Source organism: Crocodylus porosus, unplaced genomic scaffold (genome assembly GCF_001723895.1).
Source record: "Crocodylus porosus isolate Cpor-Errol unplaced genomic scaffold, CroPor_comp1, whole genome shotgun sequence".
Classification (NCBI taxonomy): Eukaryota; Metazoa; Chordata; order Crocodylia; family Crocodylidae; genus Crocodylus; species Crocodylus porosus.
In genome coordinates this window covers 36,091,255-36,100,508 of record NW_017728931.1, presented here as the reverse complement: position 1 = coordinate 36,100,508, position 9,254 = coordinate 36,091,255, and the positions used below count along the sequence as shown (strand labels likewise).

General features: G+C 44.0%; 1 protein-coding gene across 1 annotated transcript in view; it reads right to left on the bottom strand.

The window, feature by feature from the left end:
* The window catches only part of LOC109316473 (sodium- and chloride-dependent GABA transporter 2-like), a 48,026-nt gene extending 47,971 nt beyond the window's left edge, over positions 1–55 (bottom strand). Inside the window, exon 1 of the mRNA XM_019544590.1 lies at positions 7–55. The gene's annotated coding sequence lies outside the window, so the exon portion shown is untranslated. The remainder of the gene's footprint in view (positions 1–6) is intronic.
* Between the last annotated feature and the right edge of the window lie 9,199 nt (positions 56–9,254).

Below are 9,254 nucleotides of genomic sequence, written 5' to 3'. Positions count from 1 at the left end.
TGTTACCTTAAGAAATGAGCTGTCAGGGATCTGGCCGGAGGGAAATGTAAAAGCAGTAGTGAAAGGTGCTGGCTATTTAAAGTGTGGAAGAAAAATTCTGCAGTGGTGTAATTCTAGACTTTGCCCAACCCACATTCCTCCCCCTCCCCCTCCCCAGGCTGGACAACAACCTACACAGGACTGATTTCATGGTCATTGCAAAAGGGGCTCTTTCCCCTGTCTATGGGAAACTTAAGTTTTCCTTGTTTGTGCATGATTTACTGGCTCCATGTGCAACCTTTCTTGGTTTGTCAGTCTCCCCCACTTGCCTAGATGCATCTCTTTCTGTTCCCCCCCCCCCCCCCACATATCTATTTCTGTCCGCGTACGTGCTAGAAACTACCTCAGTTCAAGGCGAAGTAAATGATAAAAATCATACAAGTTTCTCAAGTCCACGGTAGAGACAAGTTTAAGTTGGACTGGGAACAGGCAAGACAAGAATCGTAACTTACAGTAAATTTTCACTGTGGTCACTATTACAGTGTTTTAAAACTTTCGTAGGAATATTGACAACCAGCATAGCCCACAGAGACATACCTCAGTGATTGCTGCCGTGGATTTATCTTCTGGTGATGGGGAATTTTTTCCTGTGTAATTTTTTAGGTCTCTATCATACATCATTATACCATCATGAATCCCAATAGCAGGATACCACTATGGCAGTAAAAGGTGGGAGAAGATACCAGTAAAATCTGTCCCGTTCTTCTCTCAAAAAGCAGGGAGGAATAATCCAGTGAGCTCCATCCTGGATCTCTCTTCCAGTGACAAGGGCCATGTGCCACTGATTTCTCCCAAGAGAAACGCCAGCACATATCTACAATTGTGGTAAACTGCCAGGGAATATTTCCTATGCCTTAATATCCAAATGAAAAATAAAAGTAATCAACATTTTGGATAAGGATATGGGAAATAGCAGGGCCAAATTAGAGCTTGCATAATGTGCACACCCACCCTGCAAGAGAAGAAACCAAGCATTATAGAAAAAATTCTGGACTCTCTCAAAATTACAGACCTAACTACCCAGATGCACACTAGGTAACAAGTGTAAGCAACAAAACACCAAAGTAGTTCCCAAGTTTAATTAAAGACTAGGATATAGAAAAGATTGTTCAGGTAGAATAAAAGCCAGCTGGAAGGAATTGTTGAGAACAAAACAGATGTGTTCAGTTGGTGACCACAAGTTTCACAGTAGCTAGTGTCAGGAGGCACCTGAACAGATCACCTAGTCTGACCCTCTGCCACGGGCAGGAATGAGTGCTGGTTTCACAAGACCCCAGGCAGGTCATCATCCAACCTCCTCTTGAATTTGCCCAAGGTAGGGGTGAGGACCACTTCCCTGGGAAGTTGGTTCCAGATTTTGGCCACCCTAACTGTATAATATTGCCTTCTGATCTCTAACTTAAACCTATTCTCCATCAGCTTATTACAATTGTTCCTCATCACCCCAGGTGGTGCTGGGGAAAAACGGGCTCTACCTATTTGCTGTTGATCTCCTCCGATGAGTTTGTAGGCAGCCACCAGGTCCCCACTCAGGCTCCTCTTGCTGAGGCTGAACAGGTTCAGGTCCCTCAGTCTCTCCTCATAGGGCCTGTCCTGCTGCCCTCTCACCAAGCGGGTGGCCCTCCTCTGAACCCTCCCCAAGCTGGCCACATCCTTCTTAAAGTGCAGCACCCAGTACTGGATGCAGTACTCCAACTGTAGCCTGACCAAAGTCTCATAGAGGGGGAGTATCACCACTCTGGACCAAGTTGAGATGCACCTTTGGATGCATAATAAGGTATGGCCGGCCTTGCTGGCTGCAGTCTGGCATTGGCAGCTTATGTTCATTTTGGAGTCAATAATGACTCCAAGATCCCTTTTCCACCTCTGTGCTTTCAAGAGGGGAACTCCCCAGCCTGTATGTATGCTATGGATTCCTTCTCCCAAGGTGCAGCACCCTGCATTTGTATATGTTGAACCCCATCCTAACCTTGTCTGCCCACTTTTGTAGTCTGTCTAAATCTAGTTGCAGCCTCTCTCTCCCTTCAAGTGTGTCCACCTCGCCCCACATCTTAGTGTCACCAGCAAACTTGGACAGCGTGCTTTCCACCCCCTCGTCCAAGTCGCTGATGAAGATGTTAAACAGTGCAGGCCCAAGGACTGAGCCCTGGGGTACCCCACTGCTCACATCTCATCAGGTTAAGTACAACCCGTCCACCACTACTCTCTGGGTGCGCCCACCCATCCAACTGTGCAGGCATCAATGCCACAGTCGCTTAATTTACTGATGAGGATGGGGTGAGAGACAGTGTCAAAGGCCTTCTTAAAGTCTAGAAAGACTACATCCACGGCGACACCATCCAAGGATTTAGTTACTTGGTTATAAAAGGCAATCAGGTTGGTCAGGCAGGACCTGCCTTTGATGAACTCATGCTGGTTGCCCCTGAGCATGATCTTCTCTGCAGGCCCCCCACAGATGTGCTCCTTGATGATTCTCTCCAAGATCTTCCCGAGCACCGAGGTGAGGCTTCCAGGCCTATAGTTACTTGAGTCCTCCTTCCTCCCTTTCTTGAAAATTGGGACCACATTAGCCAGTTTCCAATCCCCTGGCCAGATGACCATGAATACTCATACAGCCAGGCCAAGGGCTCCACGATGACCCCTGCCAGCTAACTCAACACCCTTGGGTAGAGGTCAGCTGGACCTGCAGATTTAAAAATGTCTAGCCCTTCTGGAAGATCCCTAACTACATCTGCACTGACAGAAGGCCTGACAGAGCTATCCCTGAGATTGTCCCTACCTCTAATAGGTGGGATGTCCCAGTCCCGGTTCAAGAAAAGAGGCAAAAAAAACCTGTTAAAAATATCAGCTTTCTTGTCTGGCGTAGCCACAAGATTACCATTTGCGTCTTGCAGGGGCCCTACATTGCCTGGTACCCTCTTCTTGCTCCCAATGTACTTGAAAAAGGACTTTTTGTTGTCCTTAATCCTGGATGCTAGCCTGAGCCACAAACTAGACTTCAGCCAAGTAAGAATATACAGAACATAGATGCATAAAGGGAAGCAAGTTTTCAATAATTAAGAAATAAGGAGCAAGCTACAGTAAAAAAAATTAAATTCCACAAACCTGCAAAAGAGCTGCAAAATGTGCAGTATCACTTATCTAAGTTGCAACAAGTTACAATTCCCTTTGTAAAAGAAGGAGCCAATACAATGCCTGCATAATTCTGCAAGGAGTTACTCAAAAGATACTAGAAAAAATGCATCTTACTGTACCCAGCAAGACTATAAGCAATCAGCAAAAACAGAGCCCAGTATAAATGTTTAAAGATGACACCAGTACTTTTTTTTTTTTTTTTTTTAAACACAGTATGCAGTTTGCTTATGGAACTCTTTGCCACAAAGTTGTAGAAGCAGATAACAGAGGACTTCAAAAAGGGGATTAGACAAATTCATACATGACAGGACCATAAATGCTATTAAACAGAACACCCAGGGATAATATCCCTAAAGCAATGATAGCGGCTGCTCAGGTTGGTATGAAGGGAATGCACCGTGTTCCTATGCTCTTCTTCTAAAGCATCTTCTACTGCCAGTCAGAAACAGGATAGTGGGCTAGATGGACTCTTAGTCTGACCCAGTATGGCACTGCTTATATTCATATGTACCAGCCAAAGTAGTAAATGGAAGTGAGAAGTTTTGAACCAGCATAATAAGGACAAAGGTGGTCTTGGGGGTGGAGGTTATGGGAAATAAGTGGAATGAAATCAAACCGGTTGAGAGAAACATTTTTAAATTGTCTTTAAGAGGAAGAAGGCATAAGATAGGCTTGAGAAAAATCAGAAATAGGTTTCTATAGTGCAGGTAAATGAATTTGGGAAAATATGGATCTAGAAGAAAAACTGAGATGCATCTTAGAATGCCAAGAGAATGATTTACTGTTAAAACCTCTCAAAATACCAATACTATTTTTAAAAGGCCACAGAAAACTGGGAGGAAGAAGGACCAAAGAGAGAGGGAGAGAGAGAGGTTTTAGGACTGATCTTAAAAAAAAAAAAGACATTTGAAGTAAAGATCTTACAGTGACAGCAAATGACTGATTTCTGTGCTCTCTCATTAGATCATTTTGAGTGGAACAAGCTATTGCATAGAACATTTTTCTCCACACAACCCAGAGAAGTACATGTGCACTAAGAAATGACAGTCCAGTGGGCACTGCTTTTTCTTCTTCATGACTGTTGAGTCAGTCCCTCACCTCAACATTCATGGTACTGAGCTGCTGACAGTCTTGCCTAAAGACATGAACAAGTGGGTCTGGACTGTATCTGGCATTACTTTCAGTAAGAATATTGGCATTAGATCTGATACCCGAGAAAAATCCAGTGGAAGTAATTGTTCCATTTAAATCCCTCAAGTGACGAAGGTAGTCTTTACTTCCTGTCTTGCACTGTTACATTGCTCAGCAGTGTTAAAGAGCTGCCCCATTCCACATTAGAGAGTTGCATTTCACTGGAGAGTGAGCCTTGTGACTGAATGCCTCACAAGACTGCTGTGAAACCTATCACTTAATGCCTTATATTCTATATGGGGTCTAATACTGCCTGTGTCAGCATAATATCTGAAGTGCCTTTCAGGGATGTCTTTCATGAAATGAGTAACATTAGTCAGGTCTGGTCCAGAGTTTCTCTCAGCAGGGGAAATGGTGTACAGCAGAGGGCTTGGGGTTGGTGGGGATGGAGCCTAGAATGCTAAATTCCTAGTCAAACAAACACTTTAGCTGCAAGGTTTTCTCCTCCTCTTTACATTGTCACACTGATATAGTAGTCTTCATTCTATTTACCTTAAGAGACTCAAAGATTCTTTCAAAACGTATTCCATTATTCCATTAGCTATCAAAATTACAGTTACTGGATGACACCTGTAATTATCAGAATAATGCTTTATATAACAGCATAACTCAGGGACATCAAAGGGCTCTAAAAGCATTAAGAGTCAGATTTGCAGAAGGGCTGAGCACCCATAGCCCCACACGGAGTTATTAGAACAAACATACATGAGCCCTGCCACATTGTTTGCAGCTAGTCAGCGAGCCAGGGCTGATGATAAAGATGACATGGCTGTTTATAGGTAGGTATATAGAAGGTCTGATCTTACTTTACATTAGTAAAAGGGTAATTAGCCATATTAGTTTAAGGTTAGGCAGAAGGCAGGGCACGGAGGCACTTTAGAGACTGGCTGATTCAGAGAGACGCAAGTTGCATAGACAACAGCCTAATTCATCAAATGCTATCCATAACCTATGAAAGCTCATGCATCTCTGAACCAGTTAATCTCTAAGGTGCCACCCTGCCTTACTGCCAGATTTGAGACTAACAGGGTTAACTACTTTTCTCTATTCATAGATACCACACTCAGCTGAACGAAATGCCCTGCAATCAATCTGAACAAGAAACTTGCTCTGCTACACTCAGACATCTTTCCAACCAGATGCAAGCAAATGTTGTGCCCTAGGGACACCAGGTGACCGATCCACTCCATTCTACTTACAACACAGCCTCCTCTAACAAATTGCACTTCACTCCTTCCACAGCATCTGACAACATAGATGGTCACCTATGAAAGTTTGCACCTGAGTCAGCCTCTAAAGTGCCACCCTGTCCTGTCTTCAGCTTTATTTTACATTTGTTATTAGATGGCAAGAGAAAAGGGAATTGTTTGAGTATTTGTTTTGTAAAATACTCCGTGAACCTCCAGCTATCTGAGCGGCTATACAACATTAAAAGAATGAGGAATTAAAAGCTAGCCATTCAAATGAAACTCTGCAAAAGACAGAAAACAAAAAAGGACAGAGTTGCTTATTGGAAAAGACAGAGTGATGACCCGAGAACAGCTGTGTTCAACTCCTAGCCTGTGGGCCACATCCAGCCCATGGAGTCATGTCACCAAGCCCACAGAGCTTCCCAAAAGTCTGGTAATTTGGTGGTGATGGAGCACTGGCAGCATTAATTGCTACTCCCCTTCTGTGAAATTTCGAGACACATGAGGAACCGCATGGGTCAGATAACCTGGCCCTATATGCCAGATCATGGCAGCACAAGGCAAGATCCAGGTGCACAGGATTGGGCCCACACACCAACTCCACCCAGGATCCAGCCTGAATAGCATGTAGTCCAGGGTTGGGCAATTATTTTGGAAGGAGAGCTGCTTACTGAGTTTTGGCAAGCCATCAAGGGCCGCGGGACAGGCAGCCAGGGGCAGATAAATATTGATTTTAAAAAAATTTTAGGGGTCTTTCAGGCAGAATAGAATGGTCTGGCGGGCCACATCTTGCCCACCCCTAATGTAGTCAGTCTGCATCTGGCTTGCAGGGTCAGAAGGTAGGGTGCCACTGAGTTAGGGCATGCTTCTTATAAGAAGGTGAGATTTCCAAAAGTATCTTAGTAGCATAAAATCCTAGTAACTTTCAGTTAAACCTGTGCTCCTAAAATCACTTAACAAAAACAAAACAACTTTAAAGAGCATTGATTTCCTAAAATAAGGTAGGGGGAGCTGTACTTCGTCCAGATATTCTACAGTATATAGTAGAGGATATATACAATGAAGATGGTTACTCTAGCACTTCCACCTCTCCTCTTCACGTCTGTCCTAAACATTAGAAACTGTTTTCACAAGATGCAGAACTACATAATCCTGCAATTAATGTAGGTGATTCCCAGTTCCAAGAAACAAGATAAGCACTAAACCAGGAGCAGGCAATTATTTTGGGTGGAGGGCTGCTTACTGACTTTCAGCAAGCCATCGAGGGCTGCATGACAGGCAGCTCAGAGCAGATTAATATTAATTTTCTAGATAGAATGGCCTGGTGGGCGGCATCCAGCCCCTGGGCTGCATTTTGCCCACCCCTGCACTAAACTGTCAGGAACTAAAGGCCAGGGTAAACACATTTTCTCTATCTGACATCCAATATGCCATTAGCATCATTTTTAGGCTAAAATGGCTTTAGTGAAAGTGCTTGTAGAAAGAAAGAGCAGAAAGTCTGCCAACATGTGCATAAAGTGGATAAAAACACTGAAAACCAATAAGCTACCATACTACAGGTACTTGCAACAGGCTAGAACTGGCCCATATTAGACTGGAGACCACCTAGTGGGGAAAAATCAGGATAGGCATATGAGTGATTCCTGCTTGAGCCAGAACTAAGTTTACAGACATTAGACTACAGTGTTATTAGACTACCACAGAAGCAGCAAACAATAATTCAAGGAATCTCCAAAGCGTGGAGCAGCTAAATCAGTACCAGAATTACTAGAAGCTTAATTCAAGTGCAAGGTGCAGAATGACTTGCAAGTATTTGCCTTTATACAAGTGCACTGTCAGCATTCTGGGCCAAAAGGAAATAAAATATCTCAGAGGAGTGCTACCAAACAAGGAACCTAAAATGCGTGGAAAGGCCCAAGTTTGTCCTAATGTACGTTCAATTCCATGCCTTGTAGACAGTATATGGAGAGATCCAAGCTCCTGCAGTAGTCAGAGTTCACTGATGAGCAGGAAAACAGACCCAGACTACCATGGTGAGTACAGAACAGCAATTCTCAAGCACAGTGGTAGGGCACCCTGGGGTGCCATGCAATCCTTTAAAATGTGTTATGAGTTGTGAGAAGATATGCAGATAAGTACAGGCTCAGGCTTGTCACTGCCTGGCTATGCCCTTGGTCCCTGCAATTAGTCAAGCACTGTAATATGTAAGTTAGTTTTTTAAATGGAGTGCTACTCAATTCACAAAAGTTATGGAGGGGTGCCTTGAGTCTAAAAAGGTTGAGAAATATTGGTATAAAATCAGAAACCTGCTCTGCCTGCTGAAAATATTGATGCATCTGTTGTCTCTTTTGCATCAAGCAGAAGGTGATAATACATCCAATTCTACCCAGTCTGTATGTAGCATTAGGTCAGGGCATGCTGGTGGGAACATTCCTTGCATGATCAAAGCAGTGGGGATGTAGGCAGCATGGGCACACAAGCATATGCTGCACTAGGAATGGCTATATCCAGTGTGGAACAGAAAGGACTGCTTCATAGTTTTGGAGTGTGTGATTACATATCTGGAGCATCAAAATTAGAGTGTGGAAAAGTGTAAAGGCATCTAACTGTATACGGATGGCAGATCTTGACAGAAGTGTAGAAGGGCAGGACTGTGCCTGGGGCAACCCCTGATACACAAGGCGGTACTAGCTCCTACTGTGCTGATTGCAGTGGCGTGGGTGGCTGCCACCCTGGTGGTGGCCATTTTTATGCCCACAACACACCCCAAAGGTAGCACCCAGAGCTGGTGCTCCAATTGACCCCCTCAGTTACGCTACTGGTTTCTGACTGTAGATAAGAGCACAGACTTACTGGAGTTCACTAGGCAGGCAGTAAGTAAGCACAATACATGGAAGAGTTGCATGTTATATTTACAATTGCTGTGATTTACATCTAGCATTACATATTCTATATTAAGCTGAATTGCCCCTCGTATTCAAGACTCTCAATAGTCATGGTCAGGATTGCTCTTAGAAGCTTCAGACATGGGGTGAAATAGTTTCACAGCTGTGAGCTCCCATCATTCTCAAGATTTCTAGTAGCAACCCTTGGACAGCTGCTTCCCGTTCACTGGTTTGGGTGCTGTTAACTAGAGTGGGCTACTAGACAATGTAAAGAGTTTTCACCAAAAGAGCTTCAGCTAATTAATAATTATCCACTGGTACTGACAGTAAACCAAGGAGGCAAATACAAGCATTGTATGTTATTGGAAAGGGGTGGGTCAGGAAATAACACTGCTACATAAAGCAGAGCTCAAGGGCTGGTTAAGAAATAAGCATGCATTTACAAAAAGCACCTGGGTCCACTGTAGATGGGGGCAGAAGACAGTTGACCGTATAACATAATGAGCCACATTCCATCTCTCATGCTCTGTTTAGGGATTAGGATTTACACAGAGGCAAAAGAGTGACCTATATGGTAAAAGACTGAAGAACTGAAGGGAGACCAAGAGGGACTGGACTGCTCAAAAGCCAAGGGACCAAGAAAAGAATGACTCAATGGCCCAATCTGGTGGCCGAATCTCCAAATCTGAATCGAATCAGGGGACTAATAAAAAAAAAGTCCAAATAGATTCAGAAAGCTGCGACCATTTGGGCAGTCCCCTCCCACTGCAGCAGGGAGCTGGAGCCAGACTCAGAGCTGGTAAGTAGGTGGTGG